This window comes from Polistes fuscatus, unplaced genomic scaffold (genome assembly GCF_010416935.1).
Source record: "Polistes fuscatus isolate 324 unplaced genomic scaffold, CU_Pfus_HIC Scaffold4, whole genome shotgun sequence".
Taxonomy (NCBI): Eukaryota; Metazoa; Arthropoda; class Insecta; order Hymenoptera; family Vespidae; genus Polistes; species Polistes fuscatus.
In genome coordinates this window covers 879,386-901,566 of record NW_025113118.1, presented here as the reverse complement: position 1 = coordinate 901,566, position 22,181 = coordinate 879,386, and the positions used below count along the sequence as shown (strand labels likewise).

Sequence of the window (22,181 nt, the reverse complement as noted above, 5' to 3'; positions counted from 1 at the left end):
GTGATCCATAATGTTACTTATTGCGAAGGAAAGGATGTGATTTTTTTTTTTTTTTCGTTTGTATATAGGTGATCGATATAAATTGTTCGTCGATCTAAAAATTTTGTAATCAATGAAAATCCTTGCTGCCCTCATTGATAAATTAATCATGTGTTTAGCTTAGCTCGTTTTATTTATTTTAATTAAAAATATGATTTCAATGTAACTTACTTGTTTAGAATTTTAGAAATAATTGATATATATATATATATCTGCCCGTTACTGACTACATAAAATACCAAAGGTTATCGTTCTATTGCTATGATTTTACAGAATCAGCATTATTTAATATGACTTAGTAGGTATTAAAATGTTATTTTCATTATACTATTCAACGATAAATTATATTTATAATGACTCTTATAAAATGAATCTATTAGCTAGATATTACTTGAGATAGAATACCTACAACAACAAAAATGATAAGCAAATATTATAAATCATATTATGTATATATTAGATATATGATTTCACTCGAACATTAAAACCTCTGCTCCTTATTCTACTACCATAACAACCCGAGGCTGTATCTTACACGAAAACAGAAATTGGAAAGAGAAATAAGTAAATAGTATTTATTCATAATTTTGCAACCTCGACGAAAGAATGCAAGAAATACAAGGATTCAATTCTTTTTCGTAGCTACCTAGATTACTATCATACAAGGCAAACAAACCTAGATCTATTAAGGTTGTACAACTGAAACAGATACTTACAAAAATTAAGCATTTTATTAACAAATATCTTCCAAATCATTTGTACATTCCACAAATATTTCAAGTTATGACATATAAAGGATTTTAAAAAATTTTTAATAGTTTATTAAATCAATGTTTATCAACTTTCCTTAGAAAGTATAGGAAAGATGAAAGTAAATATGTATTTGCCAAAATTCCTCCAACATGCAGTCCTCCGGCGATTAGGTTAAGCTAATATGAGGAAGATGAAAGGGTTTATTAAAATAAATAAAGAACACGTGGTTGAGCCAATAGAAGTGCAATGCTTTATTGACTCGTCAGGAAAACGCCTTGCGGCATAAAAACCCTGGTTGATATTCGTTTACACCTTACTTTACTCTCAGCGGTCTACCACGGGCAACGTTGCGTAGGACCACCTCTCTCGTCTATCCGGATTCAATAAGAAATAATGTGTCTCACCGTTTGTTATCGTTTCAGCGTTAAATTAAAATTTGTTTTCTTTCATAATATACAAGTATTACATCTTAAGATTGTCATCAAATTTTTAAAACTTAATTCAAAGTATTTCTCATGTTACAACTTACCCTCTTACACGTTACGTTCGAGTACCGTCAGATGTACAGTAGAACTGTTGACTTTGACTACCTGTTTTTGAATGCCTTTACCTTCCAATCTTTCCAATGTTAAAAATTTGAGTGAGCAGATGTTTGAAAATTATTATATATATTGTTTCTAAGAAAGAACAGTTTTATAGTTATTACAAAGTACATTAGCGAAGGTCAGAGCCGGTGTTGCTGTAAGTTCTGTTTAGATTAGTTTTTGAGCTTATACTATACGAAACAATTTGGAAAACGAAAAATATATCATATATGCTCAACAGATAACAATCTAAAGCATTTTGAGACTGAGTGCCGAGTCCCGACAGCTGGTGTAAGTGGCAAAAAGCTGAAGCTTGTGTAGAAAATTCAAAACTTATTCAACATCTTGCACTCCATACAGAGGTCCATAAGTATGTAAGGCTAATATTTGAAGATTAATCCCGATATTATTTGCTAAAAAGAATTTTGGTGGCCATACATGGAAGGTAAATGAGTTTCAACTCTACCGTTTGGCGTCTCGCTCTAAATCACTTACATTCAGTGTTAAAAATCATTAAAATTGTCGCTTATATATCAGCTTGATTGTTCAGTGAAGAATATATATCTCTTTTACAAGTAACAAACAATTTTGATAGAATAATTGGCAAATAGTGTAAACCATACGCAGACAAAGTATAGATGAACAGAGAGTGATTCGAAAAAATCAGTGCAGCTTGTAAAGTAAAGTAAAGTAAAGAAGCTCGTCAAGCACGCCAAGAATTTTTTAAGAAAAACGACTTCTATGAGGCTACCGAAGGACTATTATATAGCGCTGGAATTGCTAACCATTCTTTAAGTCACTACAATCATTGAATTTTTATGTATTCAAATTTTAAACGCGTTTTTCTCGAGACTCTATTTTTTAATTTGACAGGCACGATAACTAAAAAGCTTTTTTTTTAATTGCTCTGAAATTTCGTACACATCTTTTCAATGATATTACTTTCGATATAAACTTAATTGATTTAAAAACTTTGTTATAAAAAGTATTTTTTTTTCAGTAAAAACCATTAAAAAATTTTTCTTAAAATTCAAATAATTTTTATAAAGTGTTTCACTCTGCCAATTTTTGTTTTTCATTTTATTTAGATGTTCATATAGAAATTACTATATTAATAATACATACAGAATTTTTTTTTTTTCAGATCAATAGAACAGATCCTTCAATGCTGGTCAAACGACAGCTCTTGTTCGACCTTTCCGAAAGATTGGACTTTGTAAATCGGACATTTTCAAATATAAAACAAAACAAAAATGTTGTGTAATATTTAAAGATACAACTAAACTATATACAATGTTTCAAAATTGTAGAATAAATTATTCTTAAAAAAAAATTCATCAAAATCGTCTAAAATTCGCGGGTTTACTCGCATCTCCCCCCTTAAATTAACTTAAACCTTTCGCTATGGACGGATTCTACAGCGCGCTACGATCTGACGCGCCGAAACTGTGCACTTAGAACCAGTGGTAGTCCGTAGAAAAGAGAAAAGATGAAAAAATTATATATATAAGGTATATTCTATATGGTTCTTATAGGGATGATGTCTTGGAAATATAACTGCCTTGAGTTTCTGCAAATAAGAGATTCTCTCGATTATTTTATTAATATTATTCACACTAACCTACATTACTGCATTGCGTTACATTGTAAAAATACAAATTACACTTATAACTACACTATGTACATTAGTTGTATTACCTGCAAATAAGAGAAACAACATTTACAGCTAATATTCACTCTTATTTTATTGTCTTATTACTAGCTACGCAATTTGAACTCTAACCGTCTCTGCTTAGCAAACTACTAACCGTTTCTATATTTTCGGTCTCTTTGTTAACGTTCCCGAATCTTTCTAAGCCTAATACGCCTGCGCGTCTTAACTGTAGGACGGCGGCCAATTTAAATTATTAGTAAAGGTGACGAAATATAAATAGTAATATTTCGTTACATATATATCACATAGTGCAATTAGAAAATGTAACTTTTAATAATGTAATTTCGTATGGAAAGTTTCAATGTTTTGCACAAACAATTGCGATGGATAACCATGACGATAACAAATGTACTCTGTTCTCGAAACATCACGGGTTACTCTAGTCACCGCTCGTACGTAGCAAGCGTCAGGTGTTGGGTGACTATAGTTACCGCTCGCAACCCCACCACTCGGATCTCGAGTACGTACGCTCTGCTGTGCTCATTACCGAAAATATTCGGTCTATTCTTCCGCTGGTCGCCTACGACGATACCTTGAAGACAACGAGCGAGCGTATTATCATAAGACAAAGAGTTACGGATTAGAACCATCATACCTAAGGATATATCGTAGAGGCGATAATTAACGAATCGTAGAGGCGATAATTAACGAAGAGATACATTATTTCTTATTTCAACCGGATTAGCTATTTGGATAAACCGAGAGGTAAACCACGTGCGTTGTCCGTTGTTGACCGCCATTAATTCAGCCAGGGTTTTTATGCCGAGAGGCTTTTCCCTGACGAGCCAATAAAGCATTGCACTTTCTATTGGCTCAACCATGTGTTTTTTATTTATTTTAATTAATCCTTTCACCTTCCTCAAAATTAGCTAAACCTAATCGCCGGAAGACTTCATGTTGGAGGAATTTTTGCAAATACAGTAACTTTTTAACATGAATTCTTAGCATAACGCATCGGCTTTTATGTTACGTATATATACAGATGTCACTCCCCCCTTGTCGTCGCCTATCGTCCTTTTTCCTTCTGGCGTATTTTACCTTTAATTATCCTTTCGTTTCAGATCCTCACTTCGCACCATCGCGGGTAGCAACGGATTTCATGATCGGCGTATTTAAGATCACATACGCACATACAAATACACACACGCTCTTCTTTATACCACACAACAGAAGGGACAATATTTCTTATATCTCTACCTCACAGAAAAACATCTTTATACTTATTATAGAAATAGCTCTGTAATTAATATAAGAAAACGTCTGCCTTATTTTAAAAATACCTACTTAAATTTAATCACAAGAAAAACATTAACGTACATATTCGACAATGATCATTCTCGAATATTCATATCTTAATCGTCTCTTGTTTTTACATTTATTCAAACCGCATATTATGAACTCCCCCATTCTACATATAATTGTTGTAGAATTTTAAATAATTATATTTTAAATTTTATATTTACGTATACGTGTCTTCAGAAATGCATATATACATATATTTTAAATAACAATCCTTTAAAGAGCTTTTATAAGAATAAAAAAAGTGTCGATGATAAAAATCCAACAATGATCATCTGTAACAAAAAGAAAAATAAATTAATATTTTCCATTCACAATTACTAACAATTATTGACGAGCAAAATAATAATACAATAAAATATAAAATATAACTAACATAAGAGCCTTTCTCGAAAGTTTCGAACATGCTGTAGAAGTTTTGAAAACAACTCAATATCCTGTAGTTGTGCCCTTTTAAGCCACATTAAAGTGTGAGCCTCTTGTTTACTGTGTGCCCTGACCATTACATTTGGATATTTTCTACGTAGGCCAGTCAAAAATAGCCAAACTGGAACTTTTTCGTGGTAGGAGCTGATTTTTTGATCTAAAGGTAATTCGACGAATTAACATGTTCGTCGCCACGTCACCCAGATCTGGGTGACGGGTATGCTTCCGTGGGGGCCCCGTCACCCAAATATGGGTGACGCTCTTCTTATTCAAGTTAATACGACTTTCAGGTGGATTTTTAAAACGAATTTAATGGAATCAGTATTGAAATATAAATATAGGATATACAACATAAAAATACTACAAATATACATATTATACTATGCTTTTTACTAATTTATATAAGATAACATATTCCATTATACTATCTCATATGATGTGCGTTGAAACATTGTAAACACATTTGTGGTGAATTCGGACACTTGGAACAATAGGTCGCAGTTTTTTTTACTAAATATTAGGTCTACCGGAAAGTTCTGTCCGTTTTTAGAATGAAACAAAAGGAAAAAAATTTTTTAGAATGCAACAAAAGGTAGACCTAATAACAAAGTATCAAAAGGAAAATTATCGAAGTATCGAATGAATATCAAAATATCGAATGGAATATTATGAATGTTATGAATGGAAAATGATACTCGTAGGCCAGTTAAAAAGGGCCAAAATGCCTTAATTTTAGGAATACAGAGGTAAACTTGATATAAGAGTAATTTGACGACGCTGAATCGAATGGTGCTAATTTTATTGCAATTTGATTACGGCGTCTTAAGAAAAGGGGTAAAAAATAGCCTTATCTTAGAATCTAGGGATTTAATCGAAAAAAGTTTCAAACAAAAGTTGTAGAGAATTAAAATATACATAAAAAATGTTTTATGAGTTATCTTCGTATTTTCAAAAATAAGCGAATAAAATTGGATTGAAGATGGGAAAATAATTGTAAGAGTGGGGAAGCAAGTCCCGCCTCTCAGTCGACTTTTACACGCGAGCAGGCTAGTGTGCGTGCGAACGTCCGTGTGCACTAATCCACAAACGAAGGATCTTCGGCAATCTTCGGGACTCTCGGTCTTCAATGAAAGTGCGAGTGAGAGAACAAACCAATATTTCTCTCTTTTTATTTATCATGCGATAACGAGTATTTTTGTTTTGGCCATCGATTGTTGAGCGTTTTGATATTTCTCTTTTTATATTTTTTCTTTGGGTAGCAAGAATTTTACGTCTTGGCCATCGAGCGTCGAGCGTTTGTATACGAGTGCGAGTGAGAAAGAAAACCGATATTTCTCTCTTTCTATTTTTTCTTTCGGTAGCGAGAATTTTTCGTTTTGGCCATCGTGCGTCGAGCGTTTTGTATATCTATATATATCGGCGTATAAGCGCGGCATTTTTAAATCGAATCTTGATGCTTATGGCACGCCGTTTCTTTATTTATTGTCAAAAATAATGAACCTTGAATAAAAAAAAAATAATTCATTTTAACAGAAACTATTATTATTTAGTTGAGAGTAAAAATAATGAATTAATTTTGTGTCTCGCCATAAAATTAATTAGAATAATTAATTGATATAAATTCTTTGCCTCACAAAAATTTATTTGTATATCAAATTGAATACGTATTCTCTTTAAGACGAAATTTAAAATTTAAATATTTTTCCTATTAAATTATGTATTTTATAAAATTTTAAATTACTGACTTTTTGTCTCGTAAAAATTTATTAGTTTATCAAATTAAATACATATTTGAAAAAGAAGAATTTTATAACCACACATAAAATTAATTCAAGATATATATGAAAGGATATTCTAAAAACGTGGAATTTATTTTTTGTCTATACATAATTTTAATTCATTTTTATTATGTTATAAGAAAACAGTAATCCATTCTGATTCATCTTCGAAGTCTTAAGAATTCTACGAAAAAATTGAACAATTACCAAGTCGTGCGTTAGCGTAAGTAGTAACGTCTTCGCTTCTCGCGCTGGTTTATTAACGTTCGATTCTTCGCGGGGGAATTATTTTTTTATAAGTTTTTTTATTCTTAGGTTATATAAATTATTTTTACATTTCCTAATTTCTAATTATATATAGAAAAAAATTAAAATTATTACAAAAAAATTAAGAGCAATAAATTTTTTTACATCTTGCACAAATAAAGGAAGATTTATTACTTAAATTACAAATTCATCCTGTAAATATCATCCTAAAAAATGTCTCGTTTCGGCACGTTAAAAATTAATTTTTGTTATTTATTGGATATTATTTAATTTATAATTAGTAACTTTATTACTCGCGTAATAATGTTGATTTTTAATAAATTTTATATCGTTAGTGCAAAATTTAAAAAAATCTGAGGTGGGACTCACTGACCGTCTCCTTGTTAAGGATAGAAAAACTTATAAAAAAAATAATTCCCCCATGAAGAATCGAACGTTAATAAACCAGCGCGAGAAGCGAAGACGTTACTACTTACGCTAACGCACGACTTGGTAATTGTTCAATTTTTTTCGTAGAATTCTTAAGACTTCGAAGATGAATCAGAATGGATTACTGTTTTCTTATAACATAATAAAAATGAATTAAAATTATGTATAGACAAAAAATAAATTCCACGTTTTTAGAATATCCTTTCATATATATCTTGAATTAATTTTATGTGTGGTTATAAAATTCTTCTTTTTCAAATATGTATTTAATTTGATAAACTAATAAATTTTTACGAGACAAAAAGTCAGTAATTTAAAATTTTATAAAATACATAATTTAATAGGAAAAATATTTAAATTTTAAATTTCGTCTTAAAGAGAATACGTATTCAATTTGATATACAAATAAATTTTTGTGAGGCAAAGAATTTATATCAATTAATTATTCTAATTAATTTTATGGCGAGACACAAAATTAATTCATTATTTTTACTCTCAACTAAATAATAATAGTTTCTGCTAAAATGAATTATTTTTTTTTTTATTCAAGGTTCATTATTTTTGACAATAAATAAAGAAACGGCGTGCCATAAGCATCAAGATTCGATTTAAAAATGCCGCGCTTATACGCCGATATATATAGATATACAAAACGCTCGACGCACGATGGCCAAGACGTAAAATTCTTGCTACCGAAAGAAAAAATATAAAAAGAGAAATATCAGAACGCTCAACAATCGATGGCCAAGGACAATAATACTCGTTATCGCATGATAAATAAAAAGAGAGAAATATTGGTTTGTTCTCTCACTCGCACTTTCATTGAAGACCGAGAGTCCCGAAGATTGCCGAAGATCCTTCGTTTGTGGATTAGTGCACACGGACGCTCGCACGCACACTAGCTCGCTCGCGTGTAAAACGCGACGGAGGGATAAGCTTGCTTTCTCCCACTCTTACCATTTTTTTCCCATCTTCAATCCAATTTTATTCGCTTATTTTTGAAAATACGAAGATAACTCATAAAACATTTTTTATGTATATTTTAATTCTCTACAACTTTTGTTTGAAACTTTTTTCGATTAAATGCCTAGATTCTAAGATAAGGCCATTTTTTTACCCTTTTTTACCCTTTTTATCAAAACCTCGGTATCAAATTTAAATAAAATTAGCACCATTCGATTCAGCGTCGTCAACTTACCCTTATATCAAAGAATCAAGCTGTTCCTAACAAAATCAGTTTTTGGCCCGCGTTGACTGGCATAATAAAGATGTTTTTCTGTTAGGCAGAGATATAAGGAAATATTGTCCCCTCTGTTCTGTGGTATGAAGAAGAGCGTGTGTGTGTATATGTATGTGCGAACTTATAACGTATGTGATCTTAAATAAACCGATTATGAAATCCGTTGCTACTCGCGATGGTGCGAAGTGAGGATCTGAAACGAAAGGATAATTTAAGGTAAAATACGCCAGAAGGAAAAAGGACGATAGGCGACGACAAGGGGGGAGTGACATCTGTATATATACGTAACATAAAAGCCGATGCGTTATGCTAAGAATTCATGTTAAAAAGTTACTGTATTTGCAAAAATTCCTCCAACATGAAGTCTTCCGGCGATTGGGTTTAGCTAATTTTGAGGAAGGTGAAAGGATTAATTAAAATAAATAAAAAACACATGGTTGAGCCAATAGAAAGTGCAATGCTTTATTGGCTCGTCAGGGAAAAGCCTCTCGGCATAAAAACCCTGGCTGAATTAATGGCGGTCAACCACGGACAACGCACGTGGTTTACCTCTCGGTTTATCCAAATAGCTAATCCGGTTGAAATAAGAAATAATGTATCTCTTCGTTAATTATCGCCTCTACGATTCGTTAATTACCGCCTCTACGATATATCCTTAGGTATGATGGTTCTAATCCGTAACTCTTTGTCTTATGATAATACGCTCGCTCGTTGTCTTCAAGGTATCGTCGTAGGCGACCAGCGGAAGAATAGACCGAATATTTTCGGTAATGAGCACAGCAGAGCGTACGTACTCGAGATCCGAGTGGTGGGGTTGCGAGCGGTAACTATAGTCACCCAACACCTGACGCTTGCTACGTACGAGCGGTGACTAGAGTAACCCGTGATGTTTCGAGAACAGAGTACATTTGTTATCGTCATGGTTATCCATCGCAATTGTTTGTGCAAAACATTGAAACTTTCCATACGAAATTACATTATTAAAAGTTACATTTTCTAATTGCACTATGTGATATATATGTAACGAAATATTACTATTTATATTTCGTCACCTTTACTAATAATTTAAATTGGCCGCCGTCCTACAGTTAAGACGCGCAGGCGTATTAGGCTTAGAAAGATTCGGGAACGTTAACAAAGAGACCGAAAATATAGAAACGGTTAGTAGTTTGCTAAGCAGAGACGGTTAGAGTTCAAATTGCGTAGCTAGTAATAAGACAATAAAATAAGAGTGAATATTAGCTGTAAATGTTGTTTCTCTTATTTGCAGGTAATACAACTAATGTACATAGTGTAGTTATAAGTGTAATTTGTATTTTTACAATGTAACGCAATGCAGTAATGTAGGTTAGTGTGAATAATATTAATAAAATAATCGAGAGAATCTCTTATTTGCAGAAACTCAAGGCAGTTATATTTCCAAGACATCATTCCTATAAGAACCATATAGAATATACCTTATATATATATAATTTTTTCATCTTTTCTCTTTTCTACGGACTACCACTGGTTCTAAGTGCACAGTTTCGGCGCGTCAGATCGTAGCGCGCTGTAGAATCCGTCCATAGCGAAAGGTTTAAGTTAATTTAAGGGGGGAGATGCGAGTAAACCCGCGAATTTTAGACGATTTTGATGAATTTTTTTTTTAAGAATAATTTATTCTACAATTTTGAAACATGGTATATAGTTTAGTTGTATCTTTAAATATTACACAACATTTTTGTTTTGTTTTATATTTGAAAATGTCCGATTTACAAAGTCCAATCTTTCGGAAAGGTCGAACAAGAGCTGTCGTTTGACGAGCATTGAAGGATCTGTTCTATTGATCTGAAAAAAAAAAAATTCTGTATGTATTATTAATATAGTAATTTCTATATGAACATCTAAATAAAATGAAAAACAAAAATTGGCAGAGTGAAACACTTTATAAAAATTATTTGAATTTTAAGAAAAATTTTTTAATGGTTTTTACTGAAAAAAAAATACTTTTTATAACAAAGTTTTTAAATCAATTAAGTTTATATCGAAAGTAATATCATTGAAAAGATGTGTACGAAATTTCAGAGCAATTAAAAAAAAAGCTTTTTAGTTATCGTGCCTGTCAAATTAAAAAATAGAGTCTCGAGAAAAACGCGTTTAAAATTTGAATACATAAAAATTCAATGATTGTAGTGACTTAAAGAATGGTTAGCAATTCCAGCGCCATATAATAGTCCTTCGGTAGCCTTATAGAAGTCATTCTTCTTAAAAAATTCTTGGCGTGCTTGACGAGCTTCTTTACTTTACTTTACTTAACAAGCTGCACCGATTTTTTCGAATCACTCTCTGTTCATCTATACTTTGTCTGCGTATGGTTTACACTATTTGCCAATTATTCTATCAAAATTGTTTGTTACTTGTAAAAGAGATATATATTCTTCACTGAACAATCAAGCTGATATATAAGCGACAATTTTAATGATTTTTAACACTGAATGTAAGTGATTTAGAGCGAGACGCCAAACGGTAGAGTTGAAACTCATTTACCTTCCATGTATGGCCACCAAAATTCTTTTTAGCAAATAATATCGGGATTAATCTTCAAATATTAGCTTTACATACTTGTGGACCTCTGTATGGAGTGCAAGATGTTGAATAAGTTTTGAATTTTCTACACAAACTTCAGCTTTTTGCCACTTGCACCAGCTGTCGGGACTCGGCACTCAGTCTTAATGTTTTAGATTGTCATCTGTTGAGCATATATGGTATATTTTTCGTTTTCCAAATTGTTTCGTACAGTATAAGCCCAAAAACTAAACTAAACAGAACTTACAGCAACACCGGCTCTGACCTTTGCTAATGTACTTTGTAATAACTATAAAACTGTTCTTTCTTAGAAACAATATATATAATAATTTTCAAACATCTGCTCACTCAAATTTTTAACATTGGAAAGATTGGAAGGTAAAGGCATTCAAAAACAGGTAGTCAAAGTCAACAGTTCTACTGTACATCTGACGGTACTCGAACGTAACGTGTAAGAGGGTAAGTTTAACATGAGAAATACTTTGAATTAAGTTTTAAAAATTTGATGACAATCTTAAGATGTAATACTTTTATATTATGAAAGAAAAAAAATTTTAATTTAACGCTGAAACGATAACAAACGGTGAGACACATTATTTCTTATTGAATCCGGATAGACGAGAGAGGTGGTCCTACGCAACGTTGCCCGTGGTAGACCGCTGAGAGTAAAGTAAGGTGTAAACGAATATCAACCAGGGTTTTTATGCCGCAAGGCGTTTCCCTGACGAGCCAATAAAGCATTGCACTTCTATTGGCTCAACCACGTTTTCTTTATTTATTTTAATTAACCCTTTCATCTTCCTCATATTAGCTTAACCTAATCGCCGGAGGACTCCATGTTAGAGGAATTTTGGCAAATACATATTTATTTCATTTTTCCTATACTTTCTAAGGAAAGTAGATAAACATTTATTTAATAAACTATTAAAAATTTGTTAAAATCCTTTATATGTCATAACTTGAAATATTTGTGGAATGTATAAAAGATTTGTAAGATGTTTATTAATAAAATACTTAATTTTTGCACGTATCTGTTTCAGCTCTACAACCTTAATGGATCTAGGTTTTTTTGCCTTGTATAATAGTAATATAGGTAGCTACGAAAAAAACTGATTTCCTTTCTACTTTCTTTGTATATTTTACAGTTTACTATTACGGAACGTTAGGAATATTGGAATCTCGTATTATTGATGGTCTAAAAATCATGAAGTACAATCTCTTACCATTCGTTTTAGAAGATTTTTATATGTTTCGGTTGAGGTACACGGAAGGAGGTAACAATAGAAAAAGCGCAAAAAAGTTGGCATAGAACCTCCAGAACTGAGAAAAATGAAGATATACATTTAGTTGCTAGCTATTTGCTAACTCGAGATCCATAATTGCTATGTCTTTTGATTAATTTATTTAATTAGTTATTAAAAATTGAAAATGTTGAAAATGAAATTTTTTTTTTCTTAGTAAAGCAACGTAGTTAGCCACAGCAGAAAAAAATGAATAAGTACGCTAAATTGCTAACAAAATGTTTATTTAAAATCCATAACTTCTAACTTTATTAATTAATTATTTAATTAGTTATTAATAATTAAAAATGTGAAAACGTTTGTTTTCACATTGTTACTTCAAAGTAACAGAACTGTATCATAAAAAAAAAGTAACAAAATGGTATTTGAATTGAATTTGTTTACAATTTATTTAGCGACAATTATCGCTTAGAACAAAATTTATACCAATCAGTTATCAATGATATACGTGTTTATTTAACCTTATGACATTTTTGAGACCATTATAAAAAGCAATCTATTATTAGTTAAGGTATGACAGCTTTTCTTAGTTATTTTTTAAGACAGAATTGAAAACTATATTTTTGAAGTCACATAAATATGCTTATTAAAAAAAAGGAACACTTCTTTTAACCTATATGATGGGTATGTTCTGATATAAAAACGAAATAGAACACGGGCGTCTTCTTATTTTTATATCCCATTTGTATACATGGAGTTCGTGTTCCTTATATAGTTTCTATGGTTGTTCCTTTGGAAATCAACTTTAAATCTATCCCCTGCAGGTTTATCAACTTTACTTTTATTTTTTTCAAAGTGCGCTCGCACCTTGAATTTGTGGTTGTGCATGCGTATAACATATAACCTCTTCATGACGTTTTCACATTTTTAATTATTAATAACTAATTAAATAATCAATTAATAAAGTTAGAAGTTATGGATTTTAAATAAACATTTTGTTAGCAATTTAGCGTACTTATTCATTTTTTTCTGCTGTGGCCATACGTTGCTTTACTAAGAAAAAAAAAAATTTCATTTTCAACATTTTCAATTTTTAATAACTAATTAAATAAATTAATCAAAAGACATAGCAATTATGGATCTCGAGTTAGCAAATAGCTAGCAACTAAATGTATATTTTCATTTTTTCAGTTCTGGAGGTTCTATGCCAACTTTTTTGCGCTAATAGAAAAAGAGAAAGCTACTATTATCGCATGTTAGTAAGTCAGGAATTTTTGGTAATAGCTGTTATATCCCCTAACGTTATAGTAACATATTTTCCATGTGGTATGTATTATATGTTGAGTATAAAAAATAAATATATTTATAGGGTTCATATTATGTTAAACATAGAATTTTAAAAACGAATGTGTCCTATATTCAAATTTTTATATATTTTTTGCGTATGAGACACTTCACCAATTACAGCACACGCTGTAGTAACTTCAATAATTGTTAGATGGGGCTGAGTACATAATATTATCCATTAATATTTCACATAATAATTAAAGAAATAATGAAGATTGTTTTTTATTGAAAGCATTATGAACTATATATTTGATGTATTGTACTTACATAGAACCATTTCTGATTTGTACATTAAATATACTCTAAAAATTAGTCAAATGCATAAGCAACGACTATCTTTTTAAGAATTGTTTATTTCTATGTCGCTTCAGAATATTTATTACAGTTTATCAAAATGATTTTTTGCTATTTTACACCTTCTTCTCTTGTACCATGAAACCGTTTAAACGTAAGAATTTTAAGTTCTGTTCAGGTGAGGGTTGTGGACGCGAAGGCAGTCAATATATTCTTATTTCCGTACAAAGCCTTTCAATTTCCTTGCAGAGTCTTTGATATTTTGCAAGGCGAGGGTTGCTTGCCTCATACCTCTTGTATCGCGTTCTGACCAAGTCTCTCTCCAATTTCGATCTCCTTTCCCTTTTCTCTCTTTTGTCAAACCTTTTTCACCGTTACCAATCCGTCCTTTCTTTCGAACACAACGAAATTATGTAAGAAAAAAACTTTAAGTTATGTAAGAAAATGTTACATAATCTAATAAGGAAAAATGTAGTATTTAAGTTGTTTTACATCTAATATTTACTATTTTGTAAATTATTTATCGGTAATAACAATTTGAATGCATGACGATATCAAGATTTATTTTTTTTATTAATAACAAATTAAAATACATCTTCACTAAAAACACTTACAACGAGTGTACTTTTCGAATGCAACTACTACAAGTACATATGATGCACATGCTTCAGTGAAAACACAAAGATAGTCAATGGACCTTCTTTGAGTCTTTCGTGCAGTCACCTCTTGCTTTCACAAGCACAAGCGGAAACGATAAATCGTCAATGGACACTTTAGTATGGGGACGCATGGACACTCTAAGCCAAAATAAAAAATATAAAAAATAAAATATATATGTGAATTATAATAATAGAAATCGATGAATTTCGTGTATAAATAAATGCACAAGAAAGTTGAGAAATGTTATGTCAACAAATTTGTGCTAATAATCCAAAATTACCAAAAGGATTTTCTTCAATGATAAACTATCAAGAAAGAGGTAAAGAAATGTCACCTTTCAAAAAGTAAATGATTTTATGTAAAAAGGAGGAAAATCATTTAGTATACTTCTTGAACATCTTGACGTTTAGTTGCGGATACTTTGCAATGATGCATCGTTGCTTCTATAAAGAGATCACTCTTAGAAAAGTATTATGTTTCTTTCAATAAAATCACGAAACGTACGAAGATGACATTAGTTACGCATTAAACAATTTGTTCCGTTTAAACGAGCACGTTTTCTATTTGTAATCGTTCCAACCCTTTTTGATGTTCACCGCCAAACGGAGGCAGTCTTACCCTTTTTGAATTGAGCGTTTACCAATGTAAGACTAGCCAAAACTCCAACATTTCTATTTGAATTAATTGAATTAGTGTTACATTCCTTTTTTTCAATTAAATGATAAATTATACTAATAAATATTATAAATATTGAGAGAGATTTTTGATTAAGTGATTCCTTTTTTTCGATTAAATGATAAATTATAATAATAAATATTATAAATATTGATTTGATTTTTTTTAAATGTTTTGTTATATGTATGTATTTAATTTCGCATGTAATTCCATTAATTAGAAAAGATTTATAAAAAAAAAGAAATTGTTAAAAAAAATTGATATAAATTTATGAAACAAATCGATGTTGGTATAGTACTTTAGAACCTACGAACTTTTTCAAATCAATAAGAAAGTTGTATAAACGTATGAAAGAACTCAGTAAATGTGGAAAACAGCGTGATATTTGAATAAAGACTCGTACTTTACCGGTATTTTCAAAATTCTAAACACCCTTCACAATATCATCCTCTCGAGCTTTCATCGATCTCCGTATTATCCAAAATGTGATGACCAAAGTGAAAGGAGAAAGGAGACAGTCTGCGAATCATTTTCTACGGTAAGATGATTAATCATGAAAGATGCAAATGATGAGTTAGCGTGCTAACGTCGTTGTTGGAGACGTTGGTCTCTTTCTAGATGGTTTTTAAAGATGTCTTTTGATCGAAAAAAGACTCGAAGAAAGGAAAAATACTGAAAAAGTAAAAAAGGAAACGGAGTTACATCGGATCAGAGAAAGTAGGCTCGAGTGACACTTAAGATAAATGTCCTCCTGGTGTTACACGAAGAAAGGGTCTTTAACAATCTATTTTTTTCTCTCGATGCCTTTTCTTCAAATCTACTCTAAGCCTTTAGGAGGTCCATGCGAATAGTGAATACGTTTTCACGCAAATTTTCCAGGGTGGTCACTAAAAAAGAAAAAGTAACGTCTTTTTTATCATAAAATTTCTTTTCGTAGTTGTCATTTCATTTTTCATTCCATTTTTATATGTTAGAGTTAAAGAGTTAATAAAAAAGTTAATACGAAAGAGAATTTGATACCAATCAAATACAAAACATTAATTGTGTTTCACTGAAATACGTGTGTGGGTTGAAAAATTTGAACCTGAACATAGAAATACTCTTTTTATTGCTTAAATTCACTTTCATTTAAAAAACAAATTGAAAATTGTTGTTGTTAAGCCCCATAATTTTTCAATCCATCTTAGTAAATGAACTAATTTAAGGATTAATGTTAATTCAAAGAATCCTTATTTTTCTAAAAAGTTGATCAGATATTTATATACTTTATATTAACATTAAGATTGTAAAAAATTTTTTCTTCTTTGTTAGCCGATGAGGTTAGATGATATCGGTTTTAACTCAACGAAAAATCAAGGATCATTAAATAAATGGTCAGTTCAACCCCAAAAGGAGACGCATTCTTGCAACTGCCCCAAATCTTTGAAAACTTAAAAACTGACGGACCGAACGAAATTTCTTGCAGATGGGGATGTTACACTATGAAACATACATAAATTTTCCTTTTCTGCCTGTAGAACCTTTTGTTGTAGAACGAGTTTCCTTTTTTATCGTATCTGTTTTAAAGGAAGAGTAGATTCAAACGGTTAGACAAAGAATGTTCAGTGTTCTAGACAGTGGGAACAATAAAGACGAATAGATTTTTTATATTTTTTGCCTAAATAAGCAGATATAGATAAATAATATACTGCACATCATTTTGTTAATATTATAAATAATTTTTATATTTATTTATAATTATAAAACGTGTTTTATCTAAATGAGATCACCTAAACATCTTTTTTGTTTACAATTGTATGATAAGACTTTAAAGGAAAAGTTGTACTATTACAAGGGTATATGTAATGGTAAAAAGAAATTTTCCTCAAGATCATTTTTTTTTTTAAATTTCAAGTTAATGATGTTTTTTAAATGGAATATCATATTTTTTGCAATATTTTTGTAAAATATAAAAATGCATTCTAAAATCTTAATAACTATATCCCCTTTTAGCTGAGACACCCTAATAATTAACAATCATTTTTAAAATATCATTAATTATAATCGATATTTATTAACGATTTATAATTATATTCTATTATTTTTTTGCATGTTTTGAAAGCAAAAAAGGCAAATAAAAAATATTTCTATCTATTTTTTTCTTCACAGAATGTTCTCCTACTTTTACCCTTTTACTATTTTTTAGGCTGCCACGAGCAATATAGATTTTTTGGGTAACTGAGGAAACCGCAACCTATCATGAGTTTACGATAGGATACTTTTCAACTCGACTCATAGGTTTTACGATATTTTAACGATTGGTCGTACGACGAAAGTAAAAAAAAGACAGGTCAAAAAGTAACAATTATGAGACTCTTCAAAAGAAACATTTTTTCTACTTGGAATCAACTCAACGTAGACATATTTGTAGAAACTTTAGACGATAGTCTAAAACGAAGAAAAGTTTTAAACTGTATCGATTTTAATAAGAATAAAAGTTATGAATTTGCGCGGCATTCAACAAAAGCTGGTGTCATTCGATAAATTTGATGACATGATGTGGAAAGTACGACAAAGGGAAACAACATGTAAATATCTGGTGGATAATCCCATTGGTATTTGCCGCCAATGGATTAAATGACAAATTCATTTATTTGTATAAAAGTAAAAAAGAAAGAAGAGGGAGAGAGAGGAGGGATAGAAAAAAAAGTAAAGGTGCCTTCGAGATTTAGAAAAGGAGTTGTGGAGGATTTACACGAAGTTTAGAATGAATTTGAAAGTAAATGGATATAACTGAAATTGAATGAACGTACGCTTCGACGAATCTTGTCTCCTTCTTTAGTATCAATGTTTGGACACACGGGAGGAAAAGGCTTGGACTTTCTTCTCTTTTCTTGAAACGTATATAAACAGTCGTTTATCTTGTTCGACGAGCAATGCATTCAACCAACCGTTAGTTCTTTTCTTTTGCCTTATGATTCCGCACAACGTGTATTTCCTCTGCCTTCTTTCCTTATTGAACTAAGCCAACCGATGCACAAAGCGTACAGGTATATTTAAACATGACTATTTCGTTTTCTATTTCTTATATACACTTCCTTACCTACGAATCTGCAAACTCATGTAAGAGAAATCGAAACGACCTTAGCGTTGAATTTATTTCCTATATATTATAAAATTTAGATTTTTAAATTAACGCGTTAGATTCTAATCGTACCTACGATTTACACTTCGTAGAACACATTTTAAAGCGCGTGCTTATTTGATGGACACGCGCGAGCAATCTGTAGCACGCTTCCAAGACACGTCCGCCATATGTCCATAGATGACTCCGTTGTCATGATAGTCTGCGAAACCACTTTTTGTAATGATCGACCTAATCTTCTCCACGGCAAGGTTAAAAGAGATCTCGACGATTCCTTACGGAAACCGACGATTTCGGTATTCCTGAAATAGAAGATTTCCAAAGTTCTTAAAATACTTTTTTTAGTAAAAATTAGTAAATTTAGTAAAAATTTAGTAAAAATTTTACTTTTGGCAAATTAGAAGTTGATTATTTTTTAATAACTATATCTACCTATTATATATATAAACAAGAAGAAAAAAAGATTATTATTAGTTCGAGCGGGATGATTAAAAAAAAAAAGAGAGAAAAAAGCAAAAATACAAAAAATGCATGTAAAGGAATGTATGCGGAAGCTGTAGCTGTCATAAACGATCAACATCAAGAAGGAAGTACAATATTAGAGATTTTTCTCTTTCTCTCCAGTAGATGGAAGACTCGATTTTGATTGAATTTAAAAAAAAAGGTGGGAAAAAACTTAGAAGCGAAGGGCGCAGTACCTACCGATCAGGTTCAAATTGATTTGCGTTCATTTCTACTTTTCCTTTTCCTCTCGGTGTGGTTCGCACGCGGTAACGTTACCGCTCTCCTGGTATCATGTTACTCGACGAATTTCTAACATAAGTAGTATTGCGTAAGATCTGCAAAACTTTTGCTCGAGTTTCGACTGTCCGAGTGATCCTTTTTTTGAAAGGAAGAAACGCGGAAGAAAAAAAAGAAGAAGAATAAAAGGTGAAGGAGGAGGAAAAATCTCTCTTCTTTTCTTTAAGGACTAACAAAAATTCCTTGGAAACTTGGAAATAAAATTTGCTTCTTTCGATGCGTATCTGTTTTCTCTCCCTTTCTCTCTCTCTCTCTCTCTCTCTCACTCTCTTTCTCTTTCTTCCCCTTTCTCTCACCCTGTTTTTCTGTGTTCCAGGTGCACCATTTGAAAGATTTTTTTTGGTCGAATAAATGGAGAACCGAGAAAAGTAGCCGTAAAGGAGGAAAGATCGCGGGTCCCTTCTCGTCTTACTTTTCGAATCGGCGTCAATCGACGACCATTCGCTATCCTACAACCCTGACGTAACAATGGCGACTGCTCCTTTTGGAAAGTCGAGGAAACTCCTTCCGCCTACCCGCTCGTACACGGTTCTTTTATCTCGAACGGACATCTCTAATCTTCTCTTCTCATTTTCTATTTCTTATTCTTCATCTTTTTCTTCATATCTACATCTTCTTCTTTTTCTTCTTCTTTTTCTTTCTTAGGATAAAATGCTTTAAAAAAAAATAATAGGAGAGAATTTTACGTTGTTAGCCGTTGTTATGTTGTTTCTTGTAACTTATAAATGACAGTAAAGATCTCGTCATTTCCATAATTATCGTATAAAATAGAAAGAGGTGAAGGACTTTGAGGTACCTGAAAATTCTAGGTTCGTTGTAACAATTTTTTTCGTTAATAATAGATCATTCGCAACTTGGTTTGCACGCATCGGATCGTCTACCCTATTCGAGCATAACCTTTGTGAGAACAAAATTGCGTGATGATACCAATTGTCCAGGGTGACACGCATTATCGTAGCTCGCATGATGGTGAATTTACGATTTATAGCCGGTAAGGATTACATGTGTAAATAAAATATGCTCGTGAGTCAGCATTGACCTTTTCTAACTTAATCTTAATGTAGAATTTAATAAAATAATGAAAATAAAAAGACAATTTTTTGTTCAAAACATTAGTAGTTATCCCTAATATTTTCATATCTCGATAGACAGACATCAAAAGCCGTTCTCATTTCCTATATCATCAAATACATCGGTAACATGGAAAAAGAAATACCGTCCGCTTGGAGCAGGTCGTTCGGCTCCTTCTTTGTATTTGTTACGAAAAACTGGAAAATAACGGTTTTACGATCTATTTGCTACAAACAGCTTTATTTCTTTGAGATTAAAGGATTAGGTGTTAGAAATACACGCGTAGGTAGCTGGCAATAATGGAAGAACAATAGTGAGAGGTCTATAATCGGTGCATAGTATACATTTTAAGAATACCTAAACACGGATTGAAAGAAAATCTTAGGCGACATTATACCCTTCTTTTCTCTTTTCCTTTTCCAACTACGAAGATCTTTCTTGTGTTGTGTCGATTTGCACGACTATGCTCTAGTAGACGAACAGAAGAAGGGATTGTCGCTAGAAGCCTAATACCTTTTACCGTCACCATAATACCTATCTAATAGCAGTAGCAGTAACAGTAGCAAGGATACCACCGACGCACACAAAAAATCTTTGGAAGCATTCTCTGCGGTCTAATTTGCGGCTGACTACGACTGAAAAGTTTTTGTAGCTTCGATACTGAAGTGTAAAATAGGATTTCGTAAAGTCTTTCTCTATACACAAAGTCTTTCTCTTTGCAACTTTTTCGAATAGGTAAATATCTACATATATGTATCCATGCATCTGTGTAAATCCATTATTAAATATATTTTGTATTTTATATATTTTACGAAATTGTATTAACTAAAGAGTCATATTTATTAAACTTCATAATAAAATTTGAAAATAACAGGAAATTTAAAAGCAGTCTAGGCTTGGGTAAATATTTCGCTCTCGGAAATTTCAGGGATGTGGGACTTGTGAACGGATGTCCGGTGATCGAAGTATCAAGTGGTCAATATCAAGAGGCGGCCCCAAAGAACAACATATCCCGAGATTCTCCTAAGAAGGTTTTCCCACATTCGTCTATCGTTTCGAAACTATTTTACGCTTCAGATCTTCCGTATGTTCTATGGGAAAATAATAATCTTCTACGTTTACGCGTTTCTATTTATTACACTTTTATTAATCGAATAATTACTAAATAAATGAAGTGATAATGGGAGACCGATAATGTTTCTCATTAGAGATAACGATCAATATGCATTATTGTTCGTGATGAAATCCATTATTGGTCTATCGTAACGACTTTCTTTCAACAAATTTTGACAAGTTTAGTGAAATTATTTCCAAATACATTCAAATTGTTACTATGGATAATAAATAGTAACTCACCATTAGCGAAAATCATTCGATCACTTAATGAATTAATGTACGAAAAGTATAGAAAATAATATTAACGATTTTAAATATAATTAGCAATTCTTTTATTAAAACAAAATCTGGTTAAATATTTTTTGTTGTTTTCTTTCAACATTGCTTTGATTTTCCGAAGTTCATGTGTGTTTCCGACACGTGTAACGGATCCTCGTTTTTGTTGGAAAGCACAGACAGGAGCTTTTGAAGGGTCTACTCAGGGTGAACATTTCTTTAGTATAGAATACGTAAAGGATAAAAAAGTGATGGTTAAAAATATATACATAAGTAAAAGACGTTCACGCACGAGACAGACAAGGGGGGACGAAGAGATCGTCCAGTTTTAGGGCGTTTTAACCGATGACGCGTCGCGTGGATGTCGTGAAGGAAACAATGATGCTATATAACAGCCGTCTTCTTCCGTGTTTTATCCTCCGCTCGTTGACACATCGTTCCTAGCAAGGAAGCACTTTTTTCCCTATGGAAAACGAGGAGAT

General features: G+C 31.7%; 2 long non-coding RNA genes across 2 annotated transcripts; one reads left to right on the top strand and one right to left on the bottom strand.

Annotated features, from left to right (window-relative positions):
• Positions 1-1,019: 1,019 nt before the first annotated feature.
• LOC122521123 lies at positions 1,020-2,364 on the bottom strand. The gene is made up of 2 exons (XR_006304665.1): positions 1,322-2,364; positions 1,020-1,162 (listed from the first exon to the last, which is right to left on the bottom strand). It is a non-coding gene; the product is annotated as an uncharacterized LOC122521123 (long non-coding RNA).
• Positions 2,365-9,602: 7,238 nt separating this feature from the next.
• On the top strand, positions 9,603-9,998 carry LOC122520761. Its single transcript, XR_006304614.1, has 2 exons — positions 9,603-9,799; positions 9,928-9,998. It is a non-coding gene; the product is annotated as an uncharacterized LOC122520761 (long non-coding RNA).
• The last annotated feature ends 12,183 nt before the right edge of the window (positions 9,999-22,181 follow it).